Source organism: Schistocerca serialis, chromosome 5, assembly GCF_023864345.2.
Source record: "Schistocerca serialis cubense isolate TAMUIC-IGC-003099 chromosome 5, iqSchSeri2.2, whole genome shotgun sequence".
Lineage (NCBI taxonomy): Eukaryota > Metazoa > Arthropoda > Insecta > Orthoptera > Acrididae > Schistocerca > Schistocerca serialis.
In genome coordinates this window covers 793887371-793910179 of record NC_064642.1, presented here as the reverse complement: position 1 = coordinate 793910179, position 22809 = coordinate 793887371, and the positions used below count along the sequence as shown (strand labels likewise).

General features: G+C 42.0%; 1 protein-coding gene across 1 annotated transcript in view; it reads left to right on the top strand.

Annotated features, from left to right (window-relative positions):
• The window catches only part of LOC126482227 (uncharacterized), a 70612-nt gene that overhangs the window by 7666 nt on the left and 40137 nt on the right, over positions 1-22809 (top strand). The window lies entirely within an intron of this gene.

Sequence of the window (22809 nt, the reverse complement as noted above, 5' to 3'; positions counted from 1 at the left end):
TAGAAATAATGTCAACAAAAAAATGAAATCAGTTTGGAAAGTGATCGATAGTAACTTAGGAAGAAGCAAAGTAAGAAACAACAACATTGTTAATAAAACTGAGGACAAAACTATAAATGATCCATTACACATTGCCAATATATTCAACTGTCATTATACAAGTGTAGTTCAAAACCTCATTCGAACTCAAAGTAGTACAGACATCAGTCATAACATCACATTGAATCCCAAAAGTATGTTTTTGTATCCTTTAACAGTACATGAGGTAGAGAATGCTATCAGCAAACTAAAAAATAAATTATCCTGTGGCACCGACGGCATTCCAGACAAAATCATTAAACACAGCAGATATATTACTCATCTTTTTCTAGATATAATTAATGCATCTTTCAGTACTGGCACTGTCCCTAGAAAGCTGAAACAATCAATTATAAAACCATTATACATAAATGGGTATCGTTATGATGTAAAAAACTACAGGTCTTTATCAATGTTATCTTGTTTTTCAGAAATTATAGAAAAAATAATGTATGGAAGACTCTCTACTTTCCTAAAAAAAAAAGTGGAATATTGGTCAATGAATAAAATGGCTTTTGAAAGAATAGATCAACTGAAACAGCTATATACAACTTTCTAAAACTTGTCCTAAATTCCATTGATGATAATGAAGTAAACTGTGGGGTCTTTTTAGATTTGTCAAAGGCCTTTGACGTTATTGATCATAAACTACTGTTCAAAAAACTTAGTTGCTATGGAGTCCATGGTACTGCTCATGCATGGTTTAAGTCATACTTATCTGGCAGGTGCCAGAAAGTAGAAGTAGTTCATGATGGAAAGTCATACTTCTCTGGTTATAAGGAAGTTAGTTATGGGGTGCACCAAGGTTCGGTGTTGGGACCCCTGTTGTTCTTGATCTTTATAAATGACTTGCCAAACTATTTAACACAAGCTGATTGTGTACTTTTTGCTGATGATACAAGTCTCTTTATTAAAGCTCAGAATGAGACTGACCTTAACAGGAAAATTGAAACAACAACAGTTGAAGCAAGTAAATGGTTCAGGGACAACAGTTTATTTGTGAATGAGAAAAAACATTATGGATGAATTACAGACATGTGTCAAATAATGTGAAGCCCAATATAACTGTGAAGCTAGGCCAACAGAATATACTACAAACACCAAACACAAAATTCTTAGGAATTTGGTTAAATGAGCATCTAAAGTGGGACAAGCATATAGATGTGCTCAATAAAAAATTAAGTAAATGTTGCTATGTGTTTAGAAGGCTCAAAAATTGCTGCAGTGATCAAACAGTATTGTGTACATATTATGCATTTATGCATAGTCTTTTGCGATATGGTGTCATATTTTGGGGCAATTCAAGTCAGGCAAAACGCTCTTTCATTATTCAAAAACGAGCGATAAAGATCATAAAAGGAGCTGCACCTAGAGATCCATGTAGGGAATTTTTCAAGGAATATAAAATCATGACTCTTCCATCCATTTACATCTATGAAAGTATATGCTTTCTGAAGTCTCACCCCCAGTTTTCTTCTTTAAACAGTGAGTTCCATGACTATACAACAAGACAGAGTAATGACTTTCACAGAGATGTGCAGAACAAAGCCCAGTACAACAAGAGTGCAATATACCACCCGAAAATTCTCTATAGTGCTCTTCCCTTAAAAATTAAAAGGATTCAGAAGCTGAGCAGTTTTAAAAGTGAATTCAAAAGAATGTTAATTAGTAATAGTTTTTATAGTGTTAGTGAATACATGAATTCTTCAGAAAGGTAGCGTGCCTTCACCTATCTTATAACTGAGTCATATATAAACTAGTGTCATGGGGTAGACTCTTTTATGTACACACAAAAATTAATTAATTTGTCAATATAGAGTGTTGTAATCATTGTTTCTTGTTGCTGTCCATTATACACAGCATATATGTAACTTATTTGTGTCCTATGTTGTTACAAATTTATATCATGTAAACTATAATTGTTTTTGCCTATATATTTAATTCAGATTTGTTCACTGATATTTTTTACATAATATGTTGTTATTCATATATTTTCTGTATGTAACACATGACAAATCCCATATCACTGTACATGATAAAACGGGTGCTCAATAAATCAAATCAAATCAAAAAGCTTTTGATAGTGTACCCCACTCATGGTTACTACATATATTGGAAATATACAAAGTAGATCCTAAATTGAAATTGGAAAACCACCCTTAATATCCAAACAAATTCAAATAATATCACATCACAGACAATACAGATTAAGTGTGGAATAAACCAAGGAGACTCATTAAGTCCTTTCTGGTTCTGCCTTGCTCTGAACCCACTATCCAACATGCTAAATAATACAAATTATGGATATAATATTACTGGAACATACCAACACAAAATCACACATTTGCTATACATGGATGATCCTAAAACTACTGGCAGCAACAAATCAACAACTCAACCAATTACTAAAGATAACAGAAGTATTCAGCAATGATATAAATATGACTTTTGGAACAGAGATGTGTAAGAAAAATAGCATAGTCAAGGGAAAACACACTAAACAAGAAGATTACATATTGGATAACCACAGCAACTGCACAGAAGCGACGGAAAAAACAGATACCTATAAATATCTAGGATACAGACAAAAAATAGGAATAGATAACACAAATATTAAAGAAGAACTAAAAGAAAAATATAGACAAAGACTAACAAAAATACTGAAAACAGAATTGACAGCAAGAAACAAGACAAAAGCCATAAATACTTAAGCTATACCAATATTGACCTACTCATCTGGAGTAGTGAAATGGAGTAACACAGACCTAGAAGCACTCAATACACTTACACGATCACAATGCCACAAATATAGAATACATCACATACATTCAGCAAGAGAAAGATTCACATTAAGGAGAAAGGAAGGAGGAAGGGGAATTATCAACATAAAAACCCTACAGGTAGACAATTTAAGAAAATTCTTTATAGAACGAGCAGAAACTAGCAAAATACACAAAGCAAACACTCATATAAATACTTCGGCTTCACCACTGCAATTTCATAACCACTTCTACAACACTTTAGATCACATAACATCAACAGATACGAAGAAAGTAAATTGGAAAAAGAAAACACTACATGGCAAGCACCCATATCATCTAACACAGCCACACATCGATCAAGATGCATCCAACACATGGCTAAGAAAAGGCAATATATACAGTGAGACGGAAGGATTCACAATTGCAATACAGGATCAAACAATGAACACCAGATATTACAGCAAGCATATTATTAAAGATCCCAATACCACAACAGATAAATGCAAATGCAGACTTTGCAAACAACAAATAGAAGCAGTAGATCACATCACCAGTGGATGTACAATACTAGCAAATACAGAATACACCAGAAAACATAACAATGTAGCAAAAATAATACATCAACTTGCCATACAACATAAACTAGTAAAACAACATGTTCCCACATACAAGTACACACCACAAAATGTACTGGAGAATGATGAATACAAATTATACTGGAACAGAACCATTATAACAGATAAAATATTTAACACCACATAACAAACCTGACATCATACTCACCAATAAAAAGAAGAAATTAACACAGCTAATTGAAATATCAACACCCAATACAACAAATATACTGAAGATAACAGGAGAAAAATACATCCATCTGGCTGAGGAAGTCAAGGACATGTGGCATCAGGATAAAGTTGACGTTATACCAATTACACTATAAACTACAGGAGTCATACTACACAATATCCAGCAGTACATCAACGCAATACAGCTACATCCAAATGTATATATACAACTACAGAAATCTGTCTTTATTAATACATGTTCAATAACCCGAAAATTCCTAAATGCAATGTAACATATACCGTACAGTTAAAAGGAAGTCACGCTTGATTAAGGTCCGCGTCACTTTCCATTTTTAACCAGACACAACATCTGAGATAGGAATGAAATAATAATAATAATATTCATTTATTAAGTTCAATTTGCATAATAATTCACAGGGCTTCAGTCTCTCTTTTATTTGGTGTGAAAAGCCCATCATTCACTGCTGTTTATTTAATTTTGGAAGATCTTTGTCTTGTAAAATACATGGAGAAATTAAGTACACAAATAGACCACATTTTTTCTGATCGTGCAAGGAATACCATTATGAAATCAGCAAAGGACACTCACCAAACGTAATTACAGTGGTCACTTCCTTCCATGATAAACACTTACAAGGCAGCTACAACATAAGACCAGAAGTGCCCTGCTACCTCTGTAGTAGCCACACTGACAGCAGGTCCATGCAGCACCACACGCATTGAAACCAGTCAGGGACCATGCCACACATTAAAACCACAGTCAGCGCCTCGTCACCAGAGCTGTATGCTGGTACATGACTGGCCATGGGCCCAACCACCACAACTGCTGGAGACCGCACTAGTAGTAGAACAAAGGGGGTGCAAGCACACTTTCAGTATTAAACTCATATCAAATTAATCATGCAAATTAATTAATTGAACAATTAAGTACTCACACCCTTGTGTTTTGCTATTTGGGTTGCAAAATAACTGATGATGGTCAAAGCAGACAGGATATAAAATGTATACTGGCAATGGCAAGGAAAGCGTTTCTGAAGAAGAGAAATTTGTTAACATCGAGTATAGATAAGTGTCAGGAAGTTGTTTCTGAAAGTATTTGTATGGAGTGTAGCCATGTATTGAAGTGAAATATGGACAATAAATAGTTTGGACAAGAAGAGAATAGAAGCTTTCGAAATGTGGTGCTACAGAAGAATGTTGAAGATTAGATGGGTAGACCACATAACTAATGAGGAGGTGTTGAATAGAATTGGGGAGAAGAGGAATCTGTGGCACAGCTTGACTAGAAGGAGGGACCAGTTAGTAGAACACATTCTGAGGCATCAAGTGATCACCAATTTAGTATTGGAGGGAAATACAGAGGATAAGAATCATAGAGGGAGGCCAAGAGATGAATACACTAAACAGATTCAGTAGCATGTAGGCTGCAGTAGGTACTGGGAGATGAAGAAGCTTGCACAGGATAGAGTAGCGTGGAGAGCTGCATCAAACCAGTCTCTGGACTGAAGACCACAACACCAACAAACCCCTGATGATGCCATGGGTTTCCCGTGCCAGAATGTGGGTGTTCCTTGTTGACAAAAATATAGAAGTCATTGCAACATGTGGAAACTGGAAGAGTTTACATTGTGGAACATTTCCAAACAGCTCTCTGAAGGTGACGACTTTTACATTTAAACTCATGTTCCACAATGGCATCGTACCAGAGGTTTTGGTGTTCCATTTCGAAGAGACCAATAGTGTTCATTTCTCTTATTGCACTCTTGTACGTGATCACTGTTTCGGTGCTTGAAATCCCAGGAAGGTGTTGCTCCCACGAAGACTCTTTCCATCTCAAACAGTTGGTGTCAATCAATTATTATGTAGTAATAACAGCATAGAAGTGGATGGATGGGACGGAAAAGACATCATTGATGTGGGACAATATATACTACGTGATCAAAAGTATCCGGACACCCCCCAAAACATATGTTTTTCATATTAGGTGCATTGTGCTGCTACCCACTGCCAGGTACTCTATATCAATGACTTCAGTATTCATTTGATATTGTGAGAGAGCAGAATGGGGCAATCCATGGAACTCATGGACTTCGAACGTGGTCAAGTGATTGGGTGTCACTTGCGTCAATATGTCTGTATGTGAGAATTTCCACACTCCTAAACATCCCTAGGTCCACTGCTTCTGATGTGTTAGTGAAGAGGAAGCGTGAAGGGACATGTACAGCACAAAAGCAGACCTTGTCTGTTGACTGACAGAGACACCAACAGTTGAAGAGGGTTGTAATGTGTAATTGGCAGACATCTATCCAAGCCATCACACAGGAATTCCAAACTGCATCAGGATCCATTGCAATTACTGTGACAGTTAGGCAGGAGGTGAGAAAGCTTTGATTTCATGGTCGAGCTGCTGCTCTTAAGCCACACTTCCCACCGGCAAATGTCAAACGACACCTTGCTTGGTGTAAGGAGTGTAAACATTGGATGATTTAACAGTGGAAAAATGTTGTGTCGAATGATGAATCATGGTACACAATGTGGCGATCTGGTGGCAGGGTGTGGGTATGATGAATGCCCAGTGAAAGTCATCTGCCAGCGTGTGTAGTGTCAACAGTAAAATTCGGAGGCGGTGGCATTATGGTGTGGTTGTGTTTTTCATGGAGGGGACTTGCATCCCTTGTTGTTTTGCATGTCACTATTACAGCACAGGCATACATTGATGTTTTAAGCACCTTCTTGATTCCCACTGCTGAAGAGCAATTTGGGGATGGCAATTGCATCTTTCAACACGATCAGCACCTGTTCATGATGCACAGCCTGTATCAGAGTGATTACATGACAATAACAACCCTGTAATGGACTAGTCTGCACAGAGTCCTGACCTGAATCCTATAGAACACCTTTGGGATGTTTTGGAACACCAACTTCATTCCAGGCCTCACCGACCGACATTGATACCTCTCCTCACTGCAGCACTCCTTGAAGAATGGGCTACCATTCCACAAGAAACCTTCTAGCACCTGATTGAACATATATCTGCGAGAGTGGACGCTGTCATCAAGGATAAGGGTGGGCCAACAACATATTGAACTCCAGCATTACCGATGGAGGGTGCCACAACTTCTAACTCATTTTCAGCCAGCTGTCTGGTTACTTTTGATCACATAGTGTATTATATTAAGTACCATTGTTGATACTGTGATCAATTTTAGCAATTTTACCAGCTTTTTTTCCTGTAATTTCAGTGCCAGCCAATGACATGGCAGCATGCTTCCCAATCCTGTATCACCCCTAACTACCAATCCACTACTTTGAGAGTACAGTATATAGTAGATTGTGAATGTAGAGATGACTGTGCAGTAGGTCCATTTATGGTTAATTATCAGACATATCCACCAAAGTGTGCCTGACAGCATCCTATACCTATGCGGTTAGGTTATCTACATATTTCTAGCACTCCTGTCATAGTGCGGAGTTTATGTTTATGATTGGGCATCTTTCCCCCCATGTGGATGGGAGTCACATGTACAGCACCATTTGTAGGATAAAGTTGGAGATGGAAAGATCTCCCTGCATTGTTCTCGATCAACCCTCCTTGTGACACTGTCACCAATTTAAAAAGAGAGAAATGGTATTACTTATTGACAAAAATGTGGAAGACATCCCAATATATGGGAACTGGAAGACCTTGTGGCATGTTGTGTTTCGAAACAGCTATCATAAGGTGATGTTCTCTACATTTAATCTCATCTTCCACAGTGACAGGGAAGCAAATGTTTTGTTCTGTTTACAAAGCGACCCAGAGTGTGGATTCCTCATATTGGTGGCGCGTATTGCACCCAGGTATGTGACCGCTGTTTTGGTGTCCTCAGTGGTAGTCACCCTGACCCCCAAATCTTTTGGACAGTGCTTCCTTAATTTTTGTGACCTACAGCGCATAACCACATGTAGAACAACGAGATATTCAGCAGGACTTAAACTCTCAGAGCATGGGTAGAATGCACCATCAGTTGTCAATCCCACCGGTGGAGAAATGGAATGATCTTCATACGCCCAGGTGAGTACATCAGTACCCTCGTCCATTCACATTTTGTGTTGTTTTTTCATCATTTTTACATATTTTCCATGAGTTTTCATAATATTACCAAATCTTCCATAATTTCAATGCATTTTACTTAATTATTCCAGTCTCTAACTGCTACTCTTGACAGAACATCTCATCACATCAGTCTCGTGATCCTACCATGACTACATTCGACGTCTCATGAAAGAGTAGTATGAGCTCAGCTCCACATAATCAACACATGTTGATATTTTGCTTTCTCAAAGAATGTAACATGTGTTCCAAACTTGTATTGTATAGGCTGGTATTTTCATTCCAATACAGTAATTGCCATTTTGCGAAGACTGTTCCGACCTACTTTTACTCATATCACCTGTCTGATTACACATGATCTCACTGCATGTTTGCATGCTGATGAGTGGGGGGGAGGGGCTATGGGGCTATAGCCCCCCCCCCCCCCCCCCAGTGGAATATTATATTACACTGGATAAAATGACTTCAGAAATCAGTGAATATATTACTCCAACAGATTCAATCTTTTTTATAATTATGTAGCAATATAGGTTGCAATGTATTCCACACACATTTTAACAAAAGAATAAGAGTGGCAAATATCTTACTGCCTATACTAATAAAAATCATTTAACTTAAAATAGACGTCTTATTATTTATTAACACATGTTTTTTACCCTGAACTCCAAAACAGTTACCAAAAGCTACTTTAAGTAACACCAAATTTACCAATTTGTCGGTAGAGGACCCCCAACTCTCCTTTATATTCCATTCTGTCACCCCTCCCCCCCCCCCCCCCCCCCCTTGACCGACTTCTAGAAATGCCCCTGATACAAGCTGGATAGATAAATTTGAGGGTATTGTGGTGGTATGACAGACAATTAAGAAGAAGAGGAAATGTATGATTTACACATAATAGAGCTCCAGACAGGAGGAGTTTGAAAAATTTTATGTAAATCACTTGTGCTAGTCCATAGAATTGTTGTAGTGTTAGGATTCAATACCCTTGCTGCTCTAATTTCATCAACAGAACATAACCTCTTTCACACACTCCATCTGTCAAGCAAATGTATGCACAAGAATTGCAGTACCTCACAAACTCCTAACTTAGATGTTTGACATGTGAAATTATTCACCTTGCTGCTCTAACTCCATGAATAGAACTCAGCTTCTTCCATACATCCCATCTACACTCCTGGAAATTGAAATAAGAACACCGTGAATTCATTGTCCCAGGAAGCGGAAACTTTATTGACACATTCCTGGGGTCAGATACATCACATGATCACACTGACAGAACCACAGGCACATAGACACAGGCAACAGAGCATGCACAATGTCGGCACTAGTACAGTGTATATCCACCTTTCGCAGCAATGCAGGCTGCTATTCTCCCATGGAGACGATCGTAGAGATGCTGGATGTAGTCCTGTGGAACGGCTTGCCATGCCATTTCCACCTGCCGCCTCAGTTGGACCAGCGTTCGTGCTGGACGTGCAGACCGCGTGAGACGACGCTTCATCCAGTCCCAAACATGCTCAATGGGGGACAGATCCGGAGATCTTGCTGGCCAGGGTAGTTGACTTACACCTTCTAGAGCACGTTGGGTGGCACGGGATACATGCGGACGTGCATTGTCCTGTTGGAACAGCAAGTTCCCTTGCCGGTCTAGGAATGGTAGAACGATGGGTTCGATAACGGTTTGGATGTACCGTGCACTATTCAGTGTCCCCTCGACGATCACCAGTGGTGTACGGCCAGTGTAGGAGATCGCTCCCCACACCATGATGCCGGGTGTTGGCCCTGTGTGCCTCGGTCGTATGCAGCCCTGATTGTGGCGCTCACCTGCACGGCGCCAAACACGCATACGACCATCATTGGCACCAAGGCAGAAGCGACTCTCATCGCTGAAGACGACACGTCTCCATTCGTCCCTCCATTCACGCCTGTCGCGACACCACTGGAGGCGGGCTGCACGATGTTGGGGCGTGAGCGGAAGACGGCCTAACGGTGTGCGGGACCGTAGCCCAGCTTCATGGAGACGGTTGCGAATGGTCCTCGCCGATACCCCAGGAGCAACAGTGTCCCTAATTTGCTGGGAAGTGGCGGTGCGGTCCCCTACGGCACTGTGTAGGATCCTACGGTCTTGGCGTGCATCCGTGCGTCGCTGCGGTCCGGTCCCAGGTCGACGGGCACGTGCACCTTCCGCCGACCACTGGCGACAACATCGATGTACTGTGGAGACCTCACGCCCCACGTGTTGAGCAATTCGGCGGTACGTCCACCCGGCCTCCCGCATGCCCACTATACGCCCTCGCTCAAAGTCCGTCAACTGCACATACGGTTCACGTCCACGCTGTCGCGCCATGCTACCAGTGTTAAAGACTGCGATGGAGCTCCGTATGCCATGGCAAACTGGCTGACACTGACGGCGGCGGTGCACAAATGCTGCGCAGCTAGCGCCATTCGACGGCCAACACCGCGGTTCCTGGTGTGTCCGCTGTGCCGTGCGTGTGATCATTGCTTGTACAGCCCTCTCGCAGTGTCCGGAGCAAGTATGGTGGGTCTGACACACCGGTGTCAATGTGTTCTTTTTTCCATTTCCAGGAGTGTATTAAGCAAATGTGTTCACAGGGATTGCAGTACCTCAAAAACCCCTATAACTTAGAATCGCTTCAGTTATGAAACTGAAGACTCAATTTATGTCCAAAATGTGGCATGGGGATGGAATACTTCACACACATCTTCTTAGTCAACAGGAGGGTGCCAAAATACGTTTTCCATCGGTTTGGAGCACGTGATTCATCACACATGAGTTAGAAGTCCTGTCTGACTGTGATGTGGAATGATGTGCTGTTGATGACTGCAGGTAGGTTGGGCTCTAAGTCACACACAGAACACTCAATTGTATATGAGTCGAACTCAGGTTATACCACACAACTGATACACCCCAAGAAAACAACAGAAAGAATGATTAAATTTGTGATAAATGACCTGCCACAACATCTTCCTCTCTCTAGAATGCATCATCAGTCTACAATTAAATCATACCTTGTTACAACCCCTCTCACCCAATTAATCCATCTACTGTCTATTATCCTTTACTACAGATCCATGTCAATTTAGAGGCAGATGGTTCTCTTTTCCAGGAAATCATCAAAGGCATCAGTCAACTTGTAACTTACCTTGACAGACAACAGCGGAATGTTGTTAAAAAACCATGCAGCATGTGTACTGCGAGGTATTTGTTAGCTGACACTGCACAGTTGTGATAGGTACAGAGTAGAGCGGAGCACATTGAAAATACTGTTTGTTAGAGCTTAAAACATGTAAACAGCCTTGCACAGGGCCAAACGTGCTATCCATTGTGTAGCTTTATATTGCTGCTCCCAAGCTGGTAATACAATGCTCTTAGCCTAAAGACATTTTACAAAAATCTATAACAGGTATTTACTGATAACTTTGGAACTGCACCTGAGACTGTGATCCGACATACATAAATTTATTACACAACATTTGAGCGTCATCCACATTAAACATATGTTCCAGCTGTCACATAGCTGTTCGTGAAAAATGACAGTTTCCATGGCTCCCAGTGCTTCCATGTCAACTTTTTCTCATATTCATCTTGCTATCACATACTCACTCCCATGTACAAGAATTTTCCTGCACCAAACAGAAAAGTAAGTATCCTCTTATTTTCCCTCAATTTCCCTACATCCTGGTGTAATTTCCTGCAATTTATACATATTTTCCATCAATGTCGGTAATTTTAGCTTTTTATGTCACTTCTGCTTATGTGATTATGACTTCACTTCTTAGCACTATTTTCTGCAATTGCTTGTAAATGTAGTACAGTTGTCAACATCAAGTGCACTGTGCTATTTTCTGTATTGGTTTCATGCATGAGGCCCCCCCAGACCATGCTCCAAACCTATCACTGGTGAATTCGCCATCAGACACTGCCCCAGACATACGGTGAGTTGATTCACCTTCAAACTCAGTCCCGATGGTAATGTATGGTTGATCCACCTCTGAAGAATATCCTGACCTTAGTGTACGGCGTATGCGCTTTCAAACATTATCCCGGCTAAAGTGTGTTGTGGAACCACCTCTGAACCCTAGTCCTGGCAATAACCTATGATGGACCCATCTTTGAACCCTATTCCAACCATAAGACATGGTGGATCCATCCTTGACCCCTATCCCTGATGTAACGCCTGGACTTCATCCTATCCAGAATCTACCCTGTGCCGTTGGGGCCCTCACATGAAACAAATACACGGAACACACACACACACACACACACACACACACGCACACGCACACACACACACACACACACACGCACACACACACACACACACTCAGTAACAAGAGGTTTGTGGTATACTGCAATCCCTGTGTATACATTTGCTTGAGAGATATGATGTATGGAAGAGACTGTGTTCTATTCATGGAGTTAGAGCAGCACGGTATGTAACTTCACTTGTCAACACCACCACTATGCATTCGTCTGTTTCCTCGTAAGATGTTGTTCTTTCATGCATTTTCAATTTCTCATGATCATTTTATATGACTGATGTAGGCATAGCATGATTTCCAAACCATAATCGTATGCAAACAGTGGGTGCCGTGTACCTCCAGAAAACTATATAGTACATCGATCACAAAGAATCTATGTTTTAATGTTTTCCCTTTGGTGTAGAAGTAGTAGTTTTATTGTCTTGATGTTTCTCACCAGTAAGTGGTTCAGGAAAGTTGCAGGGTGAATGTATGTCATGTATCAGAAATATATTTCCTGCATTGGAGTCTTAACAGTGCTTCATTCCACATGACTAATATGTGAGAAGCCACACTAGTTTAACATTATGGCAGGCTTAAGTATATAACCATGTAGCCTTAGGAGATTTGTTTATGTTCTACAATCATTACTCTCTCCCCAGTACCTTCTTGGTATAGAATCCAAACACCACAACAATTCTGCGGAACTGATAATACAAGTGATGTATGTAAAATGTTTGAACCTTCTTCTGTCTGAAGCTCCGTTATGCACATATCATATGTTTCTTAGTTTTATCCTTCTTAATCATATGTCATATCACCACAATACTCTCAAATGTATCTACTATATGCCAGCATGCAACATGCAGAGAGATCGTGTGCAATTGGACAGGTGACGTGAGTAAGACTGGTATGAAAAATCTTCACAGAATGGCAGTTACTGTATTAGAATGAGTTACTGTATTAGAATGAGAATACAGGTCTACATCACTAACACATGTTATACCCTTTGTGAAAGCAAATAATCAAAGTGCATTCGTTACGTGGAACTCAGCTCATTCTGTTCTTTCATGAGACATCAAATGAAATGAGCATAGTACCCTTCTACTTCTGATCAGTTCCAGATTAAATAGGACAAAATGTTGGAGGTAGGATTGGTGACGGACAGACCAGGAGTTACATGATGCATAGAGAGGGGCCATCTAGAATTCTGCTCAGGGTTCTTAGCTGATACGTTCAACAAAGGGGCTACTCTTTCCGGAATAGAGGGCTGAGTGCTAGATTTTTGAATCTCTGTCTATGTCCTACGAATGTGAGAATAATTTGTGACCTCTGTCCACATAAGGGGAGAAGTATCTTACCAAATTTATGAAGTGTTTCTGCCAAGGAACGTAGTTTTTGAACCTCCCTCTGCTGATGGCTATTTCCTACACTAAGAAACAGTATTTGGGTCGTGCGATGTAGGCAGTGTAATATGGGTCACAATACTTCCATGCATATATGACCCTCCCTAAGTAATGGAGGGATATGGTTTAGAATGATAGAGAAATTGAGAACCATGCTACAATGTTATTGGCTGATAGCATCATGAGATTGACGTGACGAGACATTTTGTTGACGTGACAAATTGTTGAGAGTGGTGGTTTGAACCCTAAGTAATTGAGTAAAACGCAATGAAATTATGGAAAACTTGGCAATATTAAGAAAACTGATTGAAAATATGTAAAATTGATGGAAATAGGACAAAAGATGTGAAGGGATGAGATTACTTGCATGCCACCTGGGTATATGAAAATCATTCTGTTCCTCCACTGGTGGAATTGCCAACTGATGGTGCATACTATCTGTGCTCTAATATGTGATTAAGTCCTGCTGAATACCCCCTTGTTCCACATGTGGCTATGGGTGTAGGTCATAAAAGTTAAGGAAACACTGGCCAAAGATTTGGGGTCAGGATGACTACTGCCGAGGGCACTGAATCAGTGATCACATACCAAGGTGGAATATTCACCACCAATATGAGGAATCAATACTTTGGGTTGCTTTGAAAACGGAACAAGACATTTGCGCTCCCTCTCCATCTACTGCTCCTTGGTGTGCTACCGACTCCACCCTCCCCCCCTTTACTGCTTTCCCCTCTGCGTCAACCACCATCTCCTTGTCCTCTCTTCCCCCTCTATGACCTCCCCTCCCATGGCAGGCCCTACAAATTTTACTGCAGTTACTTGGTTGTGTTTTGGTGCTCGCTGTGTATGTAACTTCAGTGCAGTGTGTGTTCGGTGTCGTCGTCCCATACTTTGAATGTTGTTTTTAAATTCATGCTGCCAGTGTTAACGTGCTACAGCTTCATCGAGTTCCATTTTAACTGTGTGTGGATTTTATGTAAACGTGTCTCATCCAACTATTCCTTTTTTGTATATTTTAACTCGAATTGCTTCCCCCTTCTCATGTATACATTCCATATTTTGTCCCCCATAGGGCAGGGGAAAGACATGACAATAAAGGAAAAAAGAAACAGGCGCTTTGGACAGTGGGTCGCTGTTCTAATATTATTACCCACCCTTATGTTCCTGCCAACAGCACCTATTCACTTGTATATCGGTAGGGGGCTACTCCCCTGTACTTCAGTATTATTATTGACCATCCTTCCCCTGTAGGGCTAGAATGGAACTACTGTCTAGTGCACGATCACACAAAATTTGATATTCCCATCCGCAAATTTGAATTTCGCTCCATTTCAGGAGTGGGGGGAGGGCAGTGGGAAGGGCAAAGGGACCCACGTGCCGGTGGCGGAAAACTCATGACGTCTTCATGGGGTGGGGGTAATTAGTTGATCAATAATTAGTTAGAATAATTAATTTGATGTCAGTTTGACATTAAACGTGTTTTCGCACCCTCTTTACCCAACTACGCTCTCTCTCTCTTTTTCTCGCTACTTCCTGTTTTTGTGTGAACCAATAATGCTAACACACACAGGACGCCACGAGCGTGGATGGAAACCACATTTTTCGTGGCTGCGCGCCCATCCAGTCACCGGTCTACAGCCACAGGGCGGTACCAACGTCCACAGACCCGAACTCCCACTAACCCCTGAACAAAGCATCAGCCACGGGTGCCACTCTCTCAGACATCAAAAGGAGTCGTCCTAGGAAACCCATCACTTATGTATCAATGAAAGTACAACAAAATATTACGATTGTGGCAATCTGACAACGAGCAAAGTGAACAACATTTACAAGCAATTTTAAAATACGTGGCCAGAAGTTAAATCACGATCACGTGAACAGAAGTGACATAAAATCGGTAAAATTATCAACACTGACGGAAAATACATATAAATTGAGAGAAAATATGCCAAAATGCGCGAAAACTGAGAGAGAATGAGGGAATACTTACAAGTCTGCTTGGTGCAGGAAAATTCTTGTACATGTGAACGAGTGTGTGATAGCAAGAGGAATACGAGAAAAAGTTGACATGAAAGCATCAGGAACTAGGGAAAGAGCCATTTTTCGCTGATAGCGACAAGACGGGTGGAATAGATTGTATAACGTAGATGATCACCAAATGTAGAGTAATAAATTTACATATGTCAGATCACAAGCCCAGGTGTGACACTTAAGTTATCGGCAACCACTTCATAGACTTTGCAAAGTGTCCTTAGCTGAAAAGAATGGTATAATCTTTTTGGGGCGCTACAGTAAACAACTACAGAATGGATCGCGTGTTTGACCCTGTACAATATAGCTTACGTGTTTTCAACAGTATTTACGGTGTGCTTCTCTGTACTCTGTACCAATGACAGACACGTAGTGTCAGCTGACAAATACCTTACAGAACTGTTGCTGCTGTATGTCTACTGAGGTAATAGGTATACGTACAAGTTGATTGGTGCCTTGGATGTTTTCCTAGAAAAGGGGTTTGTGAAGTAGGCTACTGCAATCCCTGTGTATTCATTTGCTTGAAATATGGCGTGTGTGGAAGAGACTGTTCTGTTCACGGAGTTAGTGTGGCATGCCGTGTAATTTCGCGTATCAAAAACCTCTGCTATGCTTTTGTCTATTTCCTTATAAGATATCATTGTTCCATGCATTTCCCGTAGCTGATGATCATTTTATAGGGCTTTTGCGATCATTGCATAATTTCCAAACCGTAATCGGATGCGAAGTGGGTGTAGTTTCATCAACTTGAAGTTTCTCACCATAGTGAGTGGGATAGAAAACTTGCAGGGTGAATATGTGTCAGGTGTTGGAGATATATTTCCTGTACTGGAATATTAACAGTGTTTCATTCCACACGACTAATATATCGGAAACCTCATTGCTTTAACATTGTAGCGTGCTTAAGTGAGAACCACGTAGCATGAAGAGCGTATGTTTATTTTCTACAATCATTTTTCTCTTCCCAGTACCCTCTAGGTATGGAATCCAAACACTACAACAATACTACAGAATTGATAGCACAAGTGATGTGCATAAAATGTTACAAACTCCTTCCGTCTGGAGCTCCATCGTGCATACGCCATACAATTCTTCTTCTTCTTAATCGCCTATTACATCACAACACTCAAATGTCTCTGGCCTGTATCAACCATACACCAACAAGAAGTGCTAACCTCCTCAGTATGCATGCATCTAAAGGGAAGGTGTATGATGTAGCACTCATGGTTTAATATGGAGACCAAAGGGGCAACTCATTTCGAAATATAGGGCACAATGCTGCCACAGATTCGATTCGTTTGTTGGGGTGGTAATCGTCAAAGTGCTGGTGAGATCTTTCAATTTTCAACTTTATACTACAAATATGAGAATACTTTGTGACTTCCATCCACATAGGGCGGGATGGCCAATCGTAATAAAATCTTACCAAATTTTTAATACGTTTAGGCTAAGGAACATAGTTCTTGCAAGTCTTCTCTGCTGATGGGTATTTCCTACACTAAGAAACAGTATCTGTGTCATGTGACGTAAGCAGTGTAACAGGGTTCGCGATATGTCCACATGTGTATGATCTTTGCTAAATAATTGAGGATATGATTTAGCAATGTTACAGAAACTGAGAACCGTCCTGCAAATCATTGACTGATGGCACCACGATATCGACGCGAAGAGACGTTTTGTTGACGTGACAACTCGTCGAGAGTGGTGGTTTGTACCTCGAGTAATAGGGTAAAATGCGTAAAAATTACAGAAAGCCTGATAAATTTACTAAAATTGTTGGAAACACTTAAAATTGATGAAAATGTGGCAAAACGGACATCAGAGTCACGGCAGAAAAACAAAATGTATAGCTGTGTCACATGTGCTCCAATGTGTTACAGTAGAAAACACTGTATTATATTGCTTATAAAACAACAACACAAGAACGCTCTGTTGTGATTGGTAGTCTGTGAGATATGGTCTTCCTCCAGTACAGGCAACAAAACTTTACACAGGTCTGTCGAAGCGACTTTAATCACCGGCCGCCTACTCCAGTGGACCAATATGTGTATATTTAATGGGACCGCCACAAATGATCAAGATCTACATATGGTAAAATCTTGTTAAAATCTCTACCAGGCGGCGTTAGCGAAGTTTTTATAATTCGTAGTTGTACTCCTTTGGTATCACAAAATTAATGCAGAGGGAGAGAGATAGATACATAGATAAATAGATAGATAGAGAGAGAGAGAGAGAGAGAGAGAGAGAGACTGCTCTGTCATCAAAAACTGTGGCACCATTACACTGTCTTATTTATAGTGTATTAATCACAGGAACACGATAAAGGAGATTAGGACATGTGCAGGGGGATATTTATAGACTGTCATCCGATACTGATGAATTATAGCTGTTATGCTTTTGAATTTCTTTGTGCAGTTCACATATACTCTGCATGGTTGTGAATTTCCTCGTGTAAGTTAGTGTGCTACTTGTCTCGTTGTGACAGACCTCTCTCTATTCAGTCAGTGATGATGAATGACTAGACAGCCTTCTAACTATGGAACAGTGCTGTCTGATTAGTTTGACGTTGGGAATTGGATTTCAGTGCATTTATGAGTATATCTGACCTTAAGGGGTGATAGATTCATTTCGTAAACACCTGCACACTGTACCAATGCACTGGTTCAACTGGATCTGGTATAGTATACTAAAAGAGCAGGCAATATGGTTGTAACATTGATACACAGAACATCCTCTCATTAGCTCTCCTAAGCAGATCCCCAAATGTTCTTTGTCGCACTATCGACTGCAATGTTTATTACAGCATGCCAAAACAATATCAGTGACATCTTTCCAACCCCTTTCTCCATGGGAGCACTGTTGGTTATCACATAGTCCCGAATGTCTGTGCTTTACAACACTTGTTTGCGAGAGTCATGGCAGGATGTAGAGCCTCGAGAAGCGCTGACTGAAAATACCTGCAGTTTTCTTTCGAATCTGATTGGCTGGAAGATCTAAATGTTAAATAATTTCCTAGATCTGAGGAGAATCCAGAGCTGGCTGGTGTGTGCGAGTGTGGACATATTATAATTTTTCGGACGCTATACACCTTGAATGATAATCGGAAATGTTATGTTATTGGAGCGTAAAGTTACTGTGGTCAGTGTTCCAAAAGAAAAATGACGTTGGTGGAAATATGCCTGGTGATAAGGGATGTATGGATTTGAAGTTGAAAATGTGTTTTCAATGCATCGACAGCCATAAGAAGTATGAGAGATTTTACATAGATAATTATGTGCAGTTTTATGGAGATTGTAAATGTACATAGAATATTGATATTTCCAGAGCCACAGTCGTCATGAGGAGACATTTCCGGCACTTTGCTCTTTGTCAGACTGCTGAAATCGTAGTATTTTGTTGTAATTCCACTTGTGGTTATTGGTGCAGTTAAGGTAATGTACGTCACTAATAACACACATTTTGATGGAAATATATTAATTAAAGACTGAATAACTAGACTCAATATAGCAGAAAACACGAGTGTTATTGCACATGAGACACCCAGCATCGGACTGTCCCAAAGAAAGTCGTTCACCAAAGAAACAAACAATAGTCGCCACAGAACATCCATCCCCCCACCTCCACCTCCCTCCCCCCAGAAGTGCAAAACACGGTGGTGAAGTTGTCTGGAGGCCCTATGGTGGTGTGTAGGAGAACTAGCTGTAGTGAAACATAGTAGACTTCATGCCAGCGGGGCAACTGAATATGGCGACCGGATCTGGAGACAGAAGGTGCATCAGCTACTGCTGGTTCAGTGGGAGCATTGCCACCATATTCATGCACTGAGGGGAGGCCCAAGAAGGTGTCGTCTTGGTGCGACAGGGGAGCCAGTGCCTCAGGAGAGTTTTCCAAGGTCCAAGTGGGTTTTACATGGAGCACTAATACTGTTTGAGGTTTGCCATTGAGCATCATGCACTTAATATTGGTGCTGCACATGAGCACTTTATGTGGCCCCGACTAAGGGGGGCTGAAGAGCTGCACATACAGAATTGTCCCGTAACATGATGAAGCAGGATGTTTTCAAGTCCTTATGGAGGAACACACGTGGAGTGGTGTGCGGCTTAGGTGGTGATGTCCGAAGGTTAGAAATATGTATGTGGGCACATGCACACTCAACCAGGGCAGGTAGTGAGTCTTGAGTGGGTGGTGGAACATCGTCCACGAACTCGCCATACAGGATTCGTACAAGTAATGCATCAAGGTCCTCCTTGTGCATCACATGTATTCCTTGAAGTGTCCAGGGAAGTGCCTCAGTCCAGAGCCCACCACTTCATATGAGCACAATGTCCTGTGTCAGCGTTTGACCAGGTTGTTTCTCTGTGGGTGGCAGGGCGTGGTGTGGAACTTTGACACATCACACAGACCACACAGCTGGTTGAACAGGTTAGACTTGAACTGGCGACCCTGGTACATTTGTGAAGGGCAGCCTAATCCGGAAATCCACATGTTGATAAACGTGTCAGCAATGGTGCCAGCCATGATATCCTCCAAGGAACTGCTTCAACCAACCGGGTGGCCCAGTTGATCACAGACAGTATGTATTTGAAACCCTCAGACGGAAGGAGTGGCCCCACGAGATTGACGTCCGAGTTCCTCAGTGTGCTGGGTGGGGGTGGGAGTGGAGGAGGGGGGGGCGGACATAGCAAAGGTGGCGAGGTGGTTAAGTGGGCAGGAAGTGCACGTCCTCACCCACGTACAGCAGTCGTGCTTGACTCCCAGCCAGACATAATCTTAAGTTACCAGTGTGGTGGTTGCTCTTACACCCTGGTGGGCCAAGTTGTGTAAGGCATCAAAAGCTTCAAATTGCAGTTCAATCGGGACAACTCGTCAGAGCCTGCCTGTTGATGTGTTGCAGAGCACTGGTGTCACATGATGGGAACATGACACATTTCAAGCACAAGAGAACTCGATCAGTTGTTGCCTAGCTGTTGGCTTGATGTGTCGATGGCCTGCCAGCGTGCCAGTTCTTTGAGACTGATAGGCATAGTGATAATATTGACCCATGAGAGGTAGTCCGCCACCACGTTCTCTGCCCCTTGGATGTATCATGTGTCTGTTGTGTCTGTAGAATACTGGTAGATGAGGTCGAGGTGGTGAAGCCTGCAGGGAGGGGGATCTGGAGACAGTTTGTGAATGGCCCTTCAATATCGTTACAGAAGTATTTGATTGTCTCATAAACCGCTAAAAGTTTTTCAATAAAACACCTACCACTTACACTGAGATGTTGTCAGTTTTTACGAGAAGAAGTTGAGTGGTTCCATAGTGTCACCCACGTGCTGTTGTAGGATAGCACCGACGGCCACGTCGCTGACGTCTCCTGTGAAGGACACATGTGCTTCTGGGATAGTTTGGGCAAGGGTAACGGCATTGGAAAGTGCGGTCTCCAGATTGTTGAAAGCATCAGTCATGTCGTTTGTTCAAGGGAGAAGCCATTTGCCTGACCTGTTCTTTGCGGCCAATGCATCAGACACAGGTATCTTTATGGAAGCTGCATGGGAGAGGTTTTGACCACGCCTAGAAAGCGTCTTAGTTCAGAATAATCTCCTGGGGGAGGCAGACTGAGAATGATGTCGACCCAGTCCGAAGTGGGGTGCACGCCATCACACGAAATAGTATGACCCAGAAAAGTGATGGTGTTGCTACCAAGCTGCGACTTCTCACGATTCATCTCGATGCCATTCGATTCCAAGGCCACGTGGACTTGTTCAAGACGCTGCTCATGCTCTCTGACAGATGATGAGAATCCGAGAATATCGTTGAGGTATGCTAGGCAAAGGGAAAGTTAAATGACACTGAGTCGATAAAACGTTGCCAGGTTTGGGTGGCGTTTTCTAGGCCACGGGGCATTAATTGGTAATCAAAGAGCCCAAACAGTGTACGATAGAAGTCTTAGATACGTCGGGTGGGTGCACTGGAATTTGGTGGTACGCCTTACGGCAGTCGAGCACTGTAAACACTCGGGCACCATCTAGCGACTGTGTGAAGTCCTGTACGGGGGGAATAGGGTAGTTATCGATGATCGTGCGAGATTTTGGGGTTCTGTAATCATCGCAGATACAGAAGTTACCATCCTTCTTTAACATGAGTTGTACTGTGAGGTACTGTGAGGACCAGTTGCTGTCTGAGTACTGTAGGATACCCGCATCAAGTGAATCTTTGACAATGTCTTTAGCACAACAGATCCTGAATGCGTTGTGTCGAACCGGAGCCCCATCCGTGGTATTTATTTTATGACAGGTGCCACTGGTGATGGGTCCTAAGCAGCAGGTGAAGTGGGAGGGGGAGGGCGGGTCGGGCGGCATGAGCTGCGCGTTGCTGGTAGCCAATGAAACATAGCACTGAGCGGAAATGGATTGTTGGTGTGCAGGAGGCGACGGTGGGTCCGCCAGCGGTGCGGGTGACGTGTCAGCTGATATCGGGAGATCAAGGGCGAGGCGCGCTGCGACATTGTGCTGAGGTGTTACTTAAACATTGATGTTGTTGTTGTTGTTGTGGTCTTCAGTCCTGAGACTGGTTTGATGCAGCTCTCCATGCTACTCTATCCTGCGCAAGCTTTTTCATCTCCCAGTACCTACTGCAACCTACATCCTTCTGAATCTGCTTAGTGTATTCATCTCTTGGTCTCCCCCTACGATTTTTACCCTCCACGCTGCCCTCCAATACTAAATTGGTGATCCCTTAGACTATCGATTAATCGATAGCGTCTGATTTACCGTCACTTTAGATAGTCTGGTTTAACTAACGATAGTCACTTCATTTATAATGTAATTCTTCCTTAATTGATGCGCGAAAAATTATCGGATCCCGTTACCTCCATGGCGTGTGGAGTGCAGAGGGGCAGTAGATTGCATGGTGGGAAACAGTCAACGTCAAATGCTGTAGCGCCTTAGGCAGTCTATGGTCTTTATAAACGTATGTTTTTAACATATTGGCCGCAGTGGGTGGATGGGGGGGGGGGGCGAGTGAGAGGGAGTTTCCTTGTTCCTCTTCCAGTGACGACAAGTCGCAATCGCGCGCATTTCGTACTGATCAGATGCTTATCGTAAAAATTACACATGTAAATAACACGGATTCATGAATGTGCTTTATGTGGATGGTCATCTTCAAATGTGTGAGCATACTTACTTGTAGCAAGGAAGGCAAACGTAAATAAGGCTGTTGTAATGCAATGCCGTTAGTAGAAGAAAAAGTGATGCTGAAATGGTATGTCAAGCGTCTGTGATTGTACTGCATACTGTACATGGTAACGGTCCATTATTTTAACTTAGCCTCAGGCAGTGGCATGGGCAGTTATGTAAACTTCTTCGCAGTACTTTTTGGCTGGCTACCAC